Consider the following 17404-nt stretch of genomic DNA (forward strand, 5'->3'; position numbering starts at 1 on the left):
GTCACTTTAACCACATTTACATTCATGAGGTGTGAATGCGGTGAACTGATGTAAAACTAACAATATACAGCTGACAAAACATCCCTAGCAGTTCTGGGTCCGCTCATGTCGCATGTTTTGAAAAACTGGAGACAAGCTGCTGAACAGACCTTGAGGTGAGAGTGTTTGCTCAGCTATTGTTTCAATGTTAACACGAAGCACCAACCTCTGGAGCTTAAAAATGAAGCCAACACAGGAAGTGCCAAAAATTGCAGGTCCTCCAACCTTACAGCATTAAAGTGCATGTTTACACCCTGGTGCGTAGTGTTTCCTCCCTACCGAACAACTCTACAATAGGTGAAGTGTGTTAAAAGTTGTATTTTGTTCAGGCTTAAAATTAGAGACCTGCCTGCTCAGACAGTTAGCTGTAGCCAGTGGCTGACTGTTAGCTCTCACCTCCGCTAACTAGTCCTTACCACCATATCTGGATTTTTGGTGCCTTGTGAAGGATTTTAATGGACTTACCTCATAAATATTGTAGTTTGCCAACCCACTCAAGGGGTTCATGCAAAGTGAAATTCTTGTATTTTATTAGTGTGCTACTTACCACTAATTAACAGCTCGCTAACTAAAATAGCTAATCTTAGCTGCAAGCTTAGTACTATGCACTTTTGTCCAAATAAGGTTTGCTCTGACTCCACTAAAAAAGGAAATAAATAAATAATCAGTAGTGAGAAATTTTTTCAATACAGTCTTTGGTGCACTTTCATTCGCTGTGTGTCTACTGGTGACAAATAGCATCAAACCTGTTTTCTGTTTATTAATTATGGATAATTGTAGTTTTGTTCTTAGTTTCCATTTCTTCTAATAATATAATAATAATGCTGCTTACTCTACTACTTTACTTTTTTCCACATAAAAAATTGCAGCTAATTAAAAAAAAAAAAAAACAGACAAAAAAAAATTAAATGGACGGGCATAATAACAGACGCCTTGGCTCCAACCTAGCATGCCAATCGTAGCACATGGAATACAAATAGTGCAAAAATTACATTATACTATAAAAGTGAGAAGTTATCTTTTAAATTAAGACGAGAGAAAGTCTACAGCAGTAACTGATGATCCTAAAATGATCATAAAAACCAAACAAGACCGCGGACAAGAAACAGGGTAACTATGTGAGAATGCTGTTTGTTGATTACAGTTCAGCGTTTAACACAATAGTTCCCAGCAGACTGTTCACAAAGCTCAGGGATCTGGGACTCAACAGCCGTCTGTGTGCATGGGTGTTGGACTTCCTCACTGGCAGAACTCAGGTGGTGAGGGTGGGTAGATGCGTCTCTAACAGCATCACCATCAACACAGGAGCACCACAGGGATGTGTCCTCTCGCCACTGCTCTACTCCCTCTACACTTCAGACTGTGTGGCCACCCATGGCTCCAACACCATTGTTAAGTTTGCTGACGACACAGTGGTGTTGGGTGCCATCTCCAACAAGGATGAGGCGGCCTACATGGATGAAGTGAAGAATCTGGCATCATGGTGCCAGGACAACCATCTCCAGCTGAACGTCAGCAAGACCAAGGAGCTGGTGGTGGACTTCAGAAGGGGTCAGCACAGAGACTACAAGCCCATTATCATCAATGGAGCTCCAGTGGAGAGGGTGCAGTCCTTCAAGTATCTCGGTGTCCACATCTCCTCAGACCTGACATGGGCTGCCCACATTCAGGTCCAGACCAAAAAGGCTAGGCAGCGCCTGTACCACCTACGACAACTGAGGAAGTTCAGGGTCTCGCCAGAGAGCCTCACGATTTTCTATACAGGCGCTGTGGAGAGCATCCTCACACAGAACATCACATCGTGGTTTGGGAACAGCTGTGTGAAGGACCAAAAAGCTCTTCAGAGAGTGATCCGTACAGCAGAACGCTGCTGCAGGATTGCTCTCCACCTGCTTCAGGACACCTACACCAGGAGATGCCGGACTAGAGCAGCGCAGATACTGAAGGACCCGTCCCATCCTGGCAACAAACTGTTCCAACTTCTGCAATCTGGTAGAAGGTTCCGCATCATCCGGGCAAGGACAGAGAGACTCAAGAGGAGCTTCTATCCCCAAGCCATCCGTGCCCTAACCCCTCCCCCCCTACACACACACACACACCCGCCCTCTCACATCATCCATGTGACTGAGACAGGACTCTCTTCTAGACACTCTAAACCCACCGGCATAATGTACATTTCAAATTCTTTTAATTTTAAATATGTTCATATTGTCTATTCTTATTTAATTCACCTAATGTACAGAATTCACCTGCTTGCTGCTTACATGCTACTACTGCACATTCACCTCTTTTTTTTCCACACATAGATTTAAAAAAAATAATAATAATTATATTATTATATTTACTTGATTACTCATTCTACTGTTATTGTTACTATTACATCTGTACTACTTCTTAAAATAATAGTAATATTAGCAATAAATCATAACAAATCATGTTATGTGTCAGCTATTGTCAGTGTTAAAATTACTTGTACTTGCTTGGTTTTCCTAGCTACTACTCCAGCTTCAATTACTTGTAGTAGAGTATTATAACAATGTACAGTTATTTTTACTTGTACTGCTACTGCCGTCACTAATGATCAATTTCTATTATTTGTATCAGTGAAAATAATGATATATCAAAACTGTCAGTCCTATCAATGGAGATAATACAAATAATAACTAATACTACCATTAAGTAATTCTTCCACTGATAAATCCAAAAGAGATTATAATAGAGATTTTTGTTAGATATAATTTGCACACATTATGATGATGATGATTCTAATTATTATCATTATTATTATATTACAGTTGTTAGTAATAATAACAATAACATGACTTTCATCAATAAATAAAAATATTGTAATTCTAAAAACCTTAAAAATAATTATTGGAATGTTTTTGAAGACATCACTTCAGTTAATAATAGTGCTTCTCAGTCCAAATATGTTTTATTGTTAAATTGTGAAATAAATAAATCTAAGTAAAGAATGCATTTCTCTCCACAGTCCCCCTTTGCACAGGGCCAGCCACTCATCCTCCTGCTGTAGCTGTGTTGTGTGTCACAGAGGTCTGCTCAGGGGTCTGCCAGCCCTGCTGCGTGCTGAGTTTCCAAACAGAACTGTACGCCCCGTGAGCCCTGGGACATGGCAGCACAACACTGTCACAGCTTGGCTGCCATCACGACAGGGCTTCTTCTTCTGCTGCTGCTTGATTGGCCTTGCACACACACACACACACACACACACACACACACATACAGAAGTAAACTATTACTCATCCTGCAAAATATTTAAGGCTTTAAGTGAGGCCTGTCCGTGAATGTTGAGTGTGAACATACAGACAGCTGGCATACTAAGCAAAGAGGATGGAGGTTAGTTGACATGAGTGTCAAGGCCAAACTGAGGCAGTGCTGCACCTGCCAAACGCCTGCCTCCACCCTCCTCAGGCCTGGAGACACAGGGGTGTCTGTGTGAGTTCATAATGGTTCTTCCACAGCATGTATAGGGGAGCTTTGTGCCTACGTGCAACGTCTGGCTGGAGCGAGACACACATAAACACAAACACACAGATGCGGATGGATGTGCATCATATTTCAGATGCTGTTATGCTCTATAGCTGAGTTGTCCCTCGTCTGCAGCGTTTGTGTGTGTGTGTGTATGTGTTCGTGTGTGAGGCTTCGTTTCTTTACCACTAGGCTGCACTGTCAGTCTGCCTGTCTAATAGGCTTGCATGCTTGCGATGACAACACTGTCATCTTCACCCGGATGCTCCAATCTTCCAAAGCAGAGCAAAGAGTGCTCTCTGAACCTTTAAACACCATCGACATGCCAAAAACACCAAAACAAATCACTGATTTCTGTCAGATTCTCCAGGGATTTGTAGAATAAAAGGCTGCATTGTAACCAGATAACTGACCAAACGAGTTCAAAGATGAACACATTTCAGTCCACACTTTTTTATTACCAGTTAAAAAGTACAAAAAATACAGTATTGTAGGATCTTAACCTTACAATATAAAGCACCTTGAGGCAACTGTTGCTGTGATTTGGCGCTATATAAATAATACTGAATAGAATTGACTTGAATTGAATTGAATTTACAGCAGAAATTTATGCAAGGCTCTATGGTACTGTTCTGGAACCATGTGCGCATATGCAAATTCAGGTAGAGCACATCTACATGAATTTACATATATACAGGTAGAGCAGCAGAAAAACACTCGTATCCTATATGCTGTCTTATACTCATATACTGTCATATCGACAACAGCTATGACTTAACATAACATGAGCTGAGGTTAAGGTGGACTGCTGAGTGGTTTGCAGATTTGCAGCAACTGTGGGAAGACTAAAGCAGATTAAGTAGTCCTTCCTAAAGGGTCATCTGGTATAACTTTATGATAGCAATTGGTAATAAATGATAAAGTGATGATTAGTTATTTTAGTGTCTAATCAATAGTAAAATTATATTTTATGTTTATGTCATTAATTTGTGTACAAAAAAACCCGAAACAATTTTATTTGAACCCAAAACCACTGTCTATCAGACTTTTGTGTCCAAGAGCGAGATGGGTCGCACTCTTGGGTCATTTTTTAACCCAACCGTACTGCCTAAAAAGAAATAAATAGCTATCAAAATTTAAAAGTGGGATCAAAACTAACTAGTGAGAGAAACAGCTCGTAGGTTTATATAAACCAAGAGCAGGTCTGTATAGCAAAAAAGAAAATTTATTTTAATTTTTATTTTTCTTGCTAATGGTAAATAACTAAAGGTGTTTAAACTATCAATTTATCATTTGTTACAGATAGTTAATATAAAGTGTTCACAAGATGATTATGTGGGAGGGTGTCAGCTGAGCCATAAGCTGATGTGGGCTGGCACTTAGATTGGCTGACCTGCCAGGATTGTGGCATTGAGCTTGACTTGGTGCCTGGGCTAACATTATGTTTGAAAATGTGTAAGCAGAAAACAGATCCAGAAAAATCCCACGAGCTGCTGTCTCGGTCACCTTTTGCATCTTTGGCAGTTAATTTTCAAGCAGTCGTGCACCTGTGTAAAGTGTTCTATCACTTCTGGCTAAAGGAGGTGATAGGATAAAAAAAAAACCCCAAAAACAACAATAACAACAACAAAAAAAAAATCCATCCCACAGTGTGTGAAACACAGCACTCTAAGGGGCCAGGTATTACACGTATAAATGTGTGACTCAGAATATGAATATAAATGTGAGCGCAAACAGGAGCAATACAAATGTTGTCGGGTCATTTTGTCCTTTTACCATAATTGAAGGCATGAGGGAGAGAAATGCATGATAGATGTGTTATATACACACTCACTTCGATGCCCCCCCCCCGACACGCACACACACACACACACACATGCACAGAATTCCACATCCAAGCTCATTAAAATGGCTCCCCATAGCTCTCTGCTCTCCCAGTACGTCTTTGAAAAGCCTTGTTGTTATATACAGTATATGTATCCACCATAATGAGCAAATTCACTAACAACTCTATTGCTGGAGTCCCCCTCCCGTGTGTGTGTGTGTGTGTGTGTGTATGTGTGTGTAACAACACCTCATGACGCGAATCTTAATAAGTCCACCTGGGTTTACCTGGGGGGTCTGTGGGCAGCAGTTGGCGGTAAAACCATAAGGTGTGTGTCTGTATACTTGTGTGTGTGTGTGAAAGAGAGAGAGTGAGCAGATGGTGGGGGTCAGTGCGCGCTTACTGTTTTGGGGCTTGTTGGTGTGTGTTGGCTAAATATAGCGCAATAGTGACAGAGCGGCTCAGAGCACAGTCCCTGACTCGGTGGCTATTCTCACTTTAATTTTTTGATCAGTTCAGCTCCTTTTATTTCATCTCAGTGTAATCAAACGGATTTAAACCAACACGGGTCAGTTCAGGTAAAGTCATCTGGAGCATAAACTAACAAGAATGACACTAAAAGCACAACAGATGTTGTTTAAAAACAGAAAAACATCACTGTCTTACTTTATTTGTGTTAGTTTAATAGATGTCACTATGCTATACTGTGAGCCAAAATACCACAAGAAGCCTTTATTTACTTCAGTTGCAGGAAAACATTACACACGTGAATGTGTCCAATGCAAAACTGTTGTGTCATGACACCAAAAAAAAAGTTTCAAATTGTATTTCTGCTCAAAAAACATAACATAACAAACATTCTTCTCATTCTATTGTTATTCTTACATTGTACTCAATTGATGCGTTGTAGTGTAAATGAGCATCACAATGTCCTGCATGAAGAAGAGCTCATATGACTTTTTTTCTGTTTTTTGTTTATATAATTGAATTTAATTTGTAGATTGTCCTCAAATATATTTTCTGCAATTGGTGCATTAGCAGCAAAAAGGCAAAGTTGTCTGTTTACTGGTCTATCTGTGCAGCAATCAAACAATCCAACAGGAAACCTTTGGAATGTGGTGGAATAGTAGATTTGCATCATGGATGGAAACCAGACAAATCTGCACTGTGTGATGCTATCACATCAATATTGGCCAAATCTTTGAGGAATATTTCAAACACCTTGTTTAGTCCATGTCACAAAGAATTAAGGTCATTCCGAAAGCAAAATAGGGTCCAATCCAGTAATAACAAGATGTAACAAATGAAGTAGCCAGTGAGTGCATGTCCCCAAGCAAAAATAAATACATCTTTGCAATATCAGAAAAGTCTCTATTTTTTATTCTAGGTTTTTTTGTTGTTGTTGTTCTAGGTCACTTTAATAGAGAGACACTGATTGAAGCTGTAGCATACATTTTTATCGCTATGCCAATGATACCAAGCTTTATTTATCAATTATGCCAGATGACACATACACACAATTAGTTAAACTGACTGGCCTGGGCTGGAGAAACTGAACTTAGGTTTCCAAAGATGTGATACACCACAGATAATTTATGTGGCTGTAGCTCAGTAGGTAGAGCAGGTCATCTACTGATCGGAAGGTTGGTGATTGGCGGTTCGATCCCTGGCTCCACCTAGTCTGCATGCCAAATATCCTTGGGCTAGATATTAACCCCAAGTTCCTCTCTGATGCATCCATCAGAGTGTGAATGGTAGTTAGAAAGCACTTCAAAGACAGTACTTGTGTGAATGTGGCATGTTGTATAGAGTCCATGAGTGGGATGCTGGACTCTGTTGTCCTACTGGGAGACTTCAGTGCTCATGTGGGCAACAACAGTGAGACCTGGAGGGACTTGACTGGGAGGAGCGGCCTACCGGATCTGAACCTGGGCGGTGTTTCATTACTGGACTTCTGTGCAAACCACATGTTCGAACAAAAGGGTGTCCATAAGTGCACGTGGCACTAGGTTGCAGGTTGATGATCACCAGACCATATTTTCTGGGCACTCGGGTGAAGATCACCACCTGGTGGTAGGGGAGGATGCTGGACAGACCTGGTGCACGTAAACGTATAGTGAGGGTGCAATGGGAAAATCTGGCAGATACCCAGGTCCATGACAACTTCAACTCACACCTCCAGTAGAGCTTCAACATTATTCCGAGGGAGACTGGGGACATGTTCAGCGCATCCATTGCTGCTGCACTGAGCTGCGGCTGCAAGGTGGTTCGTGACTGTCGTGGTGGTAGCCCTAGTGAAGGGAGCCATCGGCTGAAGAAGGAGTCCTATTGGGTTTGGTTAGCCTGTGGGACTTTGGAAGCAGCTGATAGGTACTGACAAGCCAGCTGGAAAGCAGCTCGACAGTGGCTGAAGCAAAACAACTATTGCAGAAGCTTGGTCCGCATAGCCGGCAATAAGTTGCACTCGTTTCTGGTGGGTGATGGGCTCCGCCAGGGCTGCCCTTTGTCATCCGTTCTGTTCATAACTTTTATGGACAGACTTTTTCGTTGTAGCCAAGTGGTGGAAGCCTTTCACTTCTTCTTTTTTTTTTTCCCCGTCCCGTTTGGATCTTTAGCCATCAGAATTGTTGTCTGAAGGCCAAGAAAGATGCCAAGTGGATTTACTTTACCAAGTGGATCATCATGGCCTTGCCACATTGGTCCATTTGATTGACCTTTATTATAATTATGTATTTATTTTATTTTCGTTTTTTAAAGACGGGACAGACATGACTGGGGGATAGGACAGGGAGGAAGAATGAAAGAGAGGGAGAGAAAGAAAAATAGAGGGGAGAGGAGATGGTGAGAAAGGGGGGAAGAAAAAAAAATAAAAACAAACAAAACACCTGGATGGAGATAAAAAAACCAGAAGAGAAAACAAACAACAAAGAGCAACATAATAAAAACAACACCATCACAATAAACTAGTTAACAATAGAAAACAGTAGATACTTTTTTTAATTTCACCTGTTGAGAATGAAAAAAGAAAACCAGCAGAAGAAAACGAGAGCAATAGAATAAACAACATCACAATGATATATGGGAATATAATTGTAAATACTAAATATTAAACATTATTGTGCAGCACATAAGATCAACAGCACACAGTGTGCTTTGAGGTAGGAGCCAAAAAGGGTGTAGTTTGTGTGTGTGAGCACCCGTGTGTACACCTGTGAGCATGGACGCGCTTGTTTTTTTTAAAAGGTTCCTTCATGTAATGATCTGCTAGAGGGTGTGGGGGGGCCACAGCCCCGTCCTCCAGGGCATGAAGCAGGTATGGAGGAGATCAAAACTCCAGACATCCAGAGGTCCTCAGAACACAAGAGACCAAGGAAGACCAACAGAGGGGCAGCCGCGCCACTGTCCCAGAAAGAGCTGAGGAGAGTCCCAGATGAGGGCTCACTCAGCAGCCGCGGAGCAGAAGCCAGGGGGAGTTGCAATGACGCGCCCGTGAGCTCCGCCGGCAGCCAGCTGTGCCAGAGTGACCGAGCCCCAGGCCGAGAGGCCAAGGGCACCCCACCCCTGAAGTGGCCCGAGCGAGCCCCAGGCCCCAGGCCCCAGGCCCCGATACGCAGCCACCAAGGAGTGAGCCGGTGTGTACCTGGACGCCTATCCCCGGACACAAAGAACCACCAACACACCATGTCTGAGGGCGTCTGCCACTGGTAGGGGAAGTGGTGGGGGGAGATGGGCCTCCATACCTTGGAGGACCTGGGATGTCCCAGAGAGGTGGCATCTGATACCCGACCTGACATATGGACACAGACAAACAGGCACACACAGATACAAACATCCATTCCCGCCCTCATGCTCTCATATGCAATTACTCAACACTCACCCAACGTGGAGACAAGGTCAAGGTCAAGGTCAAATTTATTTATATAGCACATTTCAAACAGCAGATGCTGCACAAAGTGCTTAACAATATAAAAATGGTATTAAAAAGCAACAATGTAATACAATAATAACAGTAAAAAACAATAATAGGACAGTAAAAGAATTAAAACAATAACTAAACTAATTCAAATAAGACCAAAATGCTTGGGTCATAGTGTGTTAAAAGCCAGGGCATAGAAATGTGTCTTTAGTAAAGATTTAAATTGCTCAAGTGTTTGTGCAGATCTAATATATATAAGGGGAGACTATTCCAAAGTCTGGGACCTGCCACAGAGAAGGATCTATCACCACGGGATTTGAGGTTAGTCCGTGGGACAGACATAAATAGACACTGTACACACAATCACACTCCCCAAGCGTACTCTAAGCCCCGGGTCTAGGTACCCTTGCTCCTGGAGGGGGAAACTGCACCCAGACCCAGGTGGTGTTACTCTTTTCCCTGGGGTGGGGAGAAGCAGACCGCCCCGACTCAAAATGGTCTCAAAATCTCATCTTTGCTTTTTTGCAGATGATGTGTTTCTGTTGGTTTCATCGGGTGATGGCCTCAAGCTCGTACTGGAGGGGTTGACAGCCAAGTGTGAAGTGGTGGGAATGAGAATCAGGAAAAGGGTGGAGTGCCCACTCCAGGTCAGGGCCGAGTTTCTGCCCAAAGTGGAGGAGTTTAAGTATCTTGGGGTCTTGTTCACAAGTGATGAGAACACTCGCAGATACTGTACCAGTCCATTGGGGTGAAGAGAGAGCTGAGTGTAAAGGCGAAGCTCTCAATTTACCGGTCGATCTATGACCTATGATCATGAGCTGTGGGTAGTGACCAAAAGAACAAGATTGCAGATAAAAGCAGCAGAAATGTGTTTCCTCTAAAGGGTGGCTGGAGGAGTTTGGCCACTCGGAGTGGAGCTCAGAGTAGAGTCGCTGTTCCTCCACATCCAAAGGAGCCAGATGAGGTGGTTCGGGCATCTGACAAAGATGCCTCCTGTCAGGTGTCCTGGGCATGTCCCACCAGGAGGAGGCCCCGGGGCAAACCCAGGACACGCTGGAGGGATTATATCTCTCGGCTTGCCTGGGAATGGTTGGGTGTTCACCCGGACAAGCTAAAGGAGGCAGCTAGGGAGAGGTAAATCTGGGCTTCTCTGCTTAGGCTGCTGTCCTCGAGACCTGGCGATTGATCGATTGATCGATCGATCGATTGATAGATCGAGATAGAGAGGCAGGCAGGCAGGCAGGCAGATGGTTTGTCGGGTCACAAATTTTAAAGACAACACAATAGCCAATGAGGTTTTGGTGATCCAGCTTTTTAGATTCAATTAAAATTAAATCACTCAAAAAGATCCTCTGGAAAAGAGTGAAATTCTTGAAGCATATTTATATGTCATATGAACAGGAAAACAGTACATCACAATACACAGAACAGCAAGACAACATTGAGCAAAACAAGAAAAGCACAACCTCAGGGTGTAGAGCCTTTAAGCACATACAGCAGAGACCCACAAAGACACATACAGAAAAAGCTGGTGGGGGCATATCTGCCCCTCCTTTAAAGGAGTCCAAAATCTTTCCTAATCGTCCTTTTGACAGTTTTAAGGTTTAAAGTGAGTTCAAAAGTTTAAACTTAATGACTGTTGGTCCAGCTGTAAAGTAAAAATGATGAACCTTCTCGACACTCTTACCACTCTTAGAGCAAACAGGGTGCATCAGCACGTACTCATTGAGTACGCAGCCTTATGATATAAAGAGTCATTCCACCAGTGGTGCAGACTTATGATATAAAGACTGAACGTAAAATAAGTGAAAAAGTAGACAATGTTCATAGTTCAGCCAATCTTCAATTTCCTCCTTCTCCAAATAACGTTTTTGAAATGCCATGAAAAAGTTGATGGAAATGATGGCCATTGAACTCAAGTTGAATTTATCAAAACATGCCAATTGGGCAGATGATTTAAATGTAGTTATATGGTAAACAGGAGAGTGATTCATTATGTGAACAATAAGCAGTACTTATTTTAAGTTATATACTTTATAATCATTTCAGTGTCTTAATTAAAGCGTATTCCAGCTGACATATGGCAAACGGTTGCTCCATAACACAGCCAACATAGAAAAACAGACAACTACATACTTATTAATCTAACAAGGATGTCTTTGGACTTGGATAGGAAACCCACAGAGATACAGAAGAAACATGCACCCTTCCCACAGAAAGGTCACAATCAATCAATCGAAGAACATTTGGCTATGTTAAATATAAGCTATAGTCCTGACTTTTGCTTGTCGTGTCTGCAAACTGCTTCCTCTTGCTAAATTTTAGTGCCATGATAAGTGAGAGCAATTTTTATATTTTGTTGCCATGCCATTATGGTATACACAGGTCCTCAACCTAATTTTTTAACCAAGACCAGGTCTGTATTTGTACATGCTGGGGATGTTCCTGGCTATTATGTGAACACCAGTTTTTATTTAAGACTTTATGGCGCAGGCTTAAAGGCAGCACACACTGTCCCTACAGAAAAGTGTTTAAATTAAGTTGAGATGGATTCAGTCTGCACTATACCCCTAGACAAAAGTAACCACAGTACATGTTTGCAATCATAGAGTCAGCCAGTTGAATCCGCCGAGACCATCATCTCATCTAATCTTCCTCTCATCTGGATAGCTTGTTTGATCAGACTCAGCACTAGTGAGAATCTCCCACCCTACAGTCCACTCCAATGCCCTGACATATTCAGCTTCTTCGAGATAATCGTTTTCAATTCCCCTCTCTGGCAACAGAGGGTATCTGAAACGCCTGACTGTAAAGACACTGCTTACTTCTTCTTCTTCTTCTTCTGTTTTTTGCATCTCCTAGTCTGTTTTGCTTGTCATCTCCCAATTCTCTGCTTCCCACTCCAACACAAAGGTCAGTGAACTCTTATCAGGGTGCTGTGGCTTACACAGCTGAGGGGCAGAGGTGCTGCACTTAACAGGTAGGCTCACAGAGACAAGTTTAGCCATAACATGCTGAAAAAACCTGAGGCTAAAACATTCTGCATATGACTTATCTTGATACAAAGATAGTTCTATCAAAAAGAGAAGGGAAATAATAATTAATGATACATATAAATAATTTTTAAAGATACACCCAAGATCATTTTTTTAAAGCAGTTTAGTGTAAATCAAAAACTGTAGCTTATTTAAATTTCCCTGAGCTCATGTTCCACGTCCATCACATGCACCTTTGGACCTCTCTCTATATATATATTTATTACTGCACAACAAAATAATTCCCATTTCCTTTTACAGTTTTTATTGGAGTTATTCTTTAAAGCATTGCCCAGTACCATGCAGTACAGAATGTACAAAAAGGCAAATAGAGACAATGTACCACACACACACACACACATACACACACACAATGATTAAAAATTAATGAAAACGAAGGTGGTGTATTACCAAAATAACTTTTAAACACGTTTAAACTTTATTCATTTGATCAACCAAGTGATTTCTCAAAGATGCTAATCTGTAAGCGTTGATGGAGCCTGTGCTTGAGTTCCCCTGTCCATCATTAAAGCTTCTTATTGCTATCATGTTAAACAAGCTATTAAAGTTTTTCTATATCAGCTTGACGAGTTTCAGTCATTGTTACTAGGACACGGACATCCCCATGAGAACACCTATCAGTACCAATCTGTACTGGTATCAGTTTCAATCGAAGGGCATTAATTAGGGGGTATTAATTCTGCTTCCAGAAACAATAGCCAACTATAGACACAAGATGACAATGATTTAAAGGATGGATGTTGCTGGTTCGATCTAGTCTGCATGCTAAACATCCTTGGCCAAGATGCTATCAAAATGTGAATATGTGTCAATGTTAAATAGAAAGCACTTATGCTTGGAAAAAAATGTTTGTTTGAATAGGTGAAAAAGGCATGCATATAAAGCAATTTGAGTGCCCAGGTAGAGTAGGGAAGCACTATATAACCAGTCCATTTACTCTATCTATTTTTAGATTTCACTAGACAAGCACTGGCTTGCCTTGCTTGCCCTGAAGGGATGACATTGCCTCACGAGCTAGTAAATGACCACATTTTTTCATTCTAAATAAATGTAGGAAGGTCGGTATTATGATTGAGAGTCATAAAACTACTACTTAACTGAACAATTAACATTGCTTGGTTAGCACTGCAATAATATAACAGTGATGTGGTTGTTTAACTTGTTCATGAAAAAAGCTAACATTGAGAATCTAATCACCAAATAGCACATATTAATTACCATATCAATAAATCATGTTCAATTTCTCTTATATCTCCTCTCTTCTTATTAAACTGTATTTACTCATATTTGTTACAGTAAGCCAGTAGAATTCAACAAAGCAAGTGGACTCTCAGGGCTCATTAATAATGGCATAACTACTTAGTGCAAGTCCTTTTCTATCATTTTGCAGTTGTTACTTAGTGGTGAGTGCTGGATCTCAGTATACCTATTATCATTTTTAGAAAGCAGGAGTTCCAGAGAAGGGGTAAGGCAAATGATAATTGCCGATTGTGTTTTCATGGCTAAAACAATTATTTTCAGTGTGCTGTCTGCCAGCACAGGGTAGCAGGCTGGCTTGCACCACACTTTAGGTCATTTTCTCCTTCAGGTGCCTTAGGATGTAGAACTCCACACAGACAGCATCACCCTGAGGGACAAATTCACAGTACACTACCTTGTGAATGTTGGAAAAAATAATAAGCAAGCTCCAAGTCTCTCTCCTTACCTGATGCTTCACCCTCAGGCTTGGAAACTGCAGACTCTTCAACTGAAATCTGCTGTAAATTGCTCGAGCTTATGTAGAGACACGCCTCTCATCACAGGTAACGATCCTCACACAAAATTCTGGTCATTTTGAAAGAGTACAATGGACTGTCTAATAATGAAATTACAGAACACACAGTGCAAGTGGGTAGAAAAGAACTTCCAGGGAGTGATCTAAGTATAACAGTTCCAATGCAAGCTGTTGGGACACACCCACGAAGACTATTATGAACTGTGAGATCTGGCAAATTTAATGATTAAAATTTATATGATTTTTAATTTTATTGGCCTGTTCCTGAAACTTTTTGTGTACACCTGATACAGTAGCAGTGAAAAAATGAGTATACCAAATCATTCAAATACAGCTTTTATATAGGCTGTTGTTCCAGACAATATTTTCAGTTTTGTACAATGTAGAATAACACTGGAGTTATGTAAATGGCAAATGGACTGTTTGTCATATATCGCTCTTCTACTCAATTTGAGCCCTAAGCATTTTATACAAAGTGGCTCATTCACACAAGCATTTTTTCTACATCTAAATACTTTCTATCTGCTTTCATGCAGACTGGAGCAGCCAGCGAATAAGGCACCAACTTTCTGCCTTGCTCCACCTCAATCATCAATCTATAGGGACCTATGGATGCTTCGATACCCAACATTCACAATGATGGCGAAACAACTAGTAGCTCAGTGTTCTAACATTCAAAAGAAAGGGCTGCTCTCACAGCTAGAGATTGACGAGGTACAACATAAATGCTACGGCAAGGAGGAGCCAGGACGCCAGGTCAGGGGGGAGATATCATCACCCCCACCCGAGATTGGGTACCAAGCCCCAAGTGCCATAGGAGAAGAATCGTTAAGTGCGAGAGGAACTGACCTGAAAGATAGGATCATGGCCAAGCTTGAAACCTGGACCCCTGTAACCAGTTACCAAGACTACGTGAAGTACCCTCAGAAGGTCTGCTAGATGACGTTAATGTAGCACTACGGACGATACCTACGGCCACCATTACCGAGACTAACAAGCTGATCTACAATACGGCGGCAGTGATCAGTGAGATGCTTGGCTACAAGTTGAACAGCCACAAGGGGCAGTACCCTCCATGGAGAAGGAGGTTAGAGGCTAAGATCAAGGTAGCACGGAGGGAGGTTAGCCAACTAATGGAGTTGCAGAAAGGTGCAATGAAGAAGGTGCCTAAGAAGTACAGCAAACTGTCCATACCTGAAGCCTTGGAAACTACCAACCAATGACTCACAGCCTTGGCCAGCCGCTTGAAGAGGTACACCAGAGAGATCGAAGGTAGGAGAAAAAAACAGCTGTTCTCCACAGAACCAGCCAAGGTGTACACTCAGTGGTAGGGGGAAAATATGAGAACAGCACCACCAAGGCTGGAGACGGAACAATACTGGAAGAGCATATGGGAGAAGGACGCAACCCATAACAGCAATGCTCAGTGGCTAGTGGATCTGAGGGCAGACCAAAACAACCTCCCTGAACAGGGTCCAGTAACCATCACGGTGGCAGACATCCAAGAAAGGGTCTCCAGTATGAAGAGTTGGACAGCACCAGGCCCCAACATGGTTCACGCCTACTGGCTAAAGAAGCTGACTGCACTCCACGAGTGCCTGGCAGCACATTTGTACTTGACCAGAGAAACTCGGGTTGGTTAACTGAAGGCCGGACAGTCCTGATCCTCAAGGACCCCCAGAAGGGACCAGTTCCATCCAACTACCGACCAATAACCTGCCTTAGCACCACATGGAAGCTCCCGTCAGGCATCAAAGCACCTAAGATGAACAGGCACATGGCTCAACACATGAGCGGGGCACAGAAAGGGATTGGCAAGAATACAAGAGGCGCAAAACACCAGCTACTGGTAGACCGAGCAGTCAGCTGAGACTGCAAGACTAGGATGACCAACCTGTGCACTGCCTGGATTGATTACAAGAAGGCCTATGACTCAATGCCCCACACCTGGATCCTGGAATGCAACAATACAACTATACAAGATCAACAGGACCCTAAGAGTCTTCATCAGGAACTCAGGAACCGTTGGTCTTCCTTGGTTTCTTGTGCTCTGAGGGCCACTGGATGTCTGGAGCCTGGATCTCCTCCATGCCTGCTTCATGCCCTGGAGGACGGGGCTATGGCCCCCCACACCCTCTAGCAGATCATTACATGAAGGAACCTTTTAAATACAAGCGCGCTCATGCTCACAGGTGTACACACGGGTGCTCACACACACAAACTACACCCTTTTTGGCTCCTACCTCAAAGCACACTGTGCGCTGTCGATCCTACGTGCTGCACAATAATATTCAATATTTAGTATTTACTGTTATATTCACATAGATCATCGCGATGATGTTGTTTATTATATTGCTCTCTTTTTTTGCTTGTTTTCTCTTTTTTCTTTCTCAACAGGTGATCCAGGTGATTGATATATGTATTTTTTGTCTGTTTGTTTTTTTGTTTTTTGCCCTTTATCACCGTTCCTCTTCCCCGCTGTTTTTTCTTTCCCTACCTCTCTTTCTTTCTCCCTTTTCTTTCCCCCAGTCATGTCTGTCCTGTGTATAGCAAGTGAAAATAAAATAAAATAAACAATAAAAGCAAAGGTGAATCAAATAGACTAATATTTACTTTCCATTTGGTAAAGTAAATCCGTTGGGCATCTTTCTTTGACTTTAGACAATAATTCTGATGGCAAAAGAATCAAACGGGACAGGTGAAAAAATAAATGTAAATAGTCCCCCTCTTTACTGTGCTTCAGAGAAACACAGGACTATAAGTGACCCAGATTTTACATCCAAAAGAAAGTGCTTTATCAATGTCCATGTGGAGATACTGAGCTGGCCAATAAAACCTTTCACCAACTTTCATTAAAGGTAATTCTAATCACTAAATTCATTGTTGGAATTAAATTGTCTCTACAAATTTGTTTCCTCCGACTGAATCTTTTTATGGGCAGCTAATGTAACTACATGTAACCCTGCAACACCTATAAAAGCATTCAGGTCTGCTGGACCTAATGAGCTAACATTGCACTGTTCTGCAGTCTTCTTCTGTTAATCTGCGATGCTTCCTTTGAGCAGCCAAACAGAATCCAGCTGTCAGACGTGTCTGTCAAGCCAAGCTTGATGTGCAGTGAGATTACATTTCTCTGAGGTGATGTAATCTGCTCTGAAATCAGTTTGCTCAGGCAAAACAGAGACAGACGTCTCATTCTAATTAGTATGTTATACTTTGATTAATTCTTCTTTGATTATTTGTTCTAATTTACCAACATATGTTACTGATTGCTACTTTGCTGATTTGTGTCAGTATTTTCTTGT

At 41.9% G+C, this 17404-nt stretch overlaps 1 long non-coding RNA gene across 1 annotated transcript; it reads right to left on the reverse strand.

Moving 5' to 3' along the window:
- Positions 1 to 10111: 10111 nt before the first annotated feature.
- LOC120715941 lies at positions 10112 to 16506 on the reverse strand. Its single transcript, XR_005691766.1, has 4 exons — positions 16495 to 16506; positions 16374 to 16376; positions 15659 to 15667; positions 10112 to 10274 (listed from the first exon to the last, which is right to left on the reverse strand). It is a non-coding gene; the product is annotated as an uncharacterized LOC120715941 (long non-coding RNA).
- Between the last annotated feature and the right edge of the window lie 898 nt (positions 16507 to 17404).

The sequence above is a fragment of the Simochromis diagramma genome, unplaced genomic scaffold (assembly GCF_900408965.1).
Source record: "Simochromis diagramma unplaced genomic scaffold, fSimDia1.1 OVJJ01000646.1, whole genome shotgun sequence".
Classification (NCBI taxonomy): Eukaryota; Metazoa; Chordata; class Actinopteri; order Cichliformes; family Cichlidae; genus Simochromis; species Simochromis diagramma.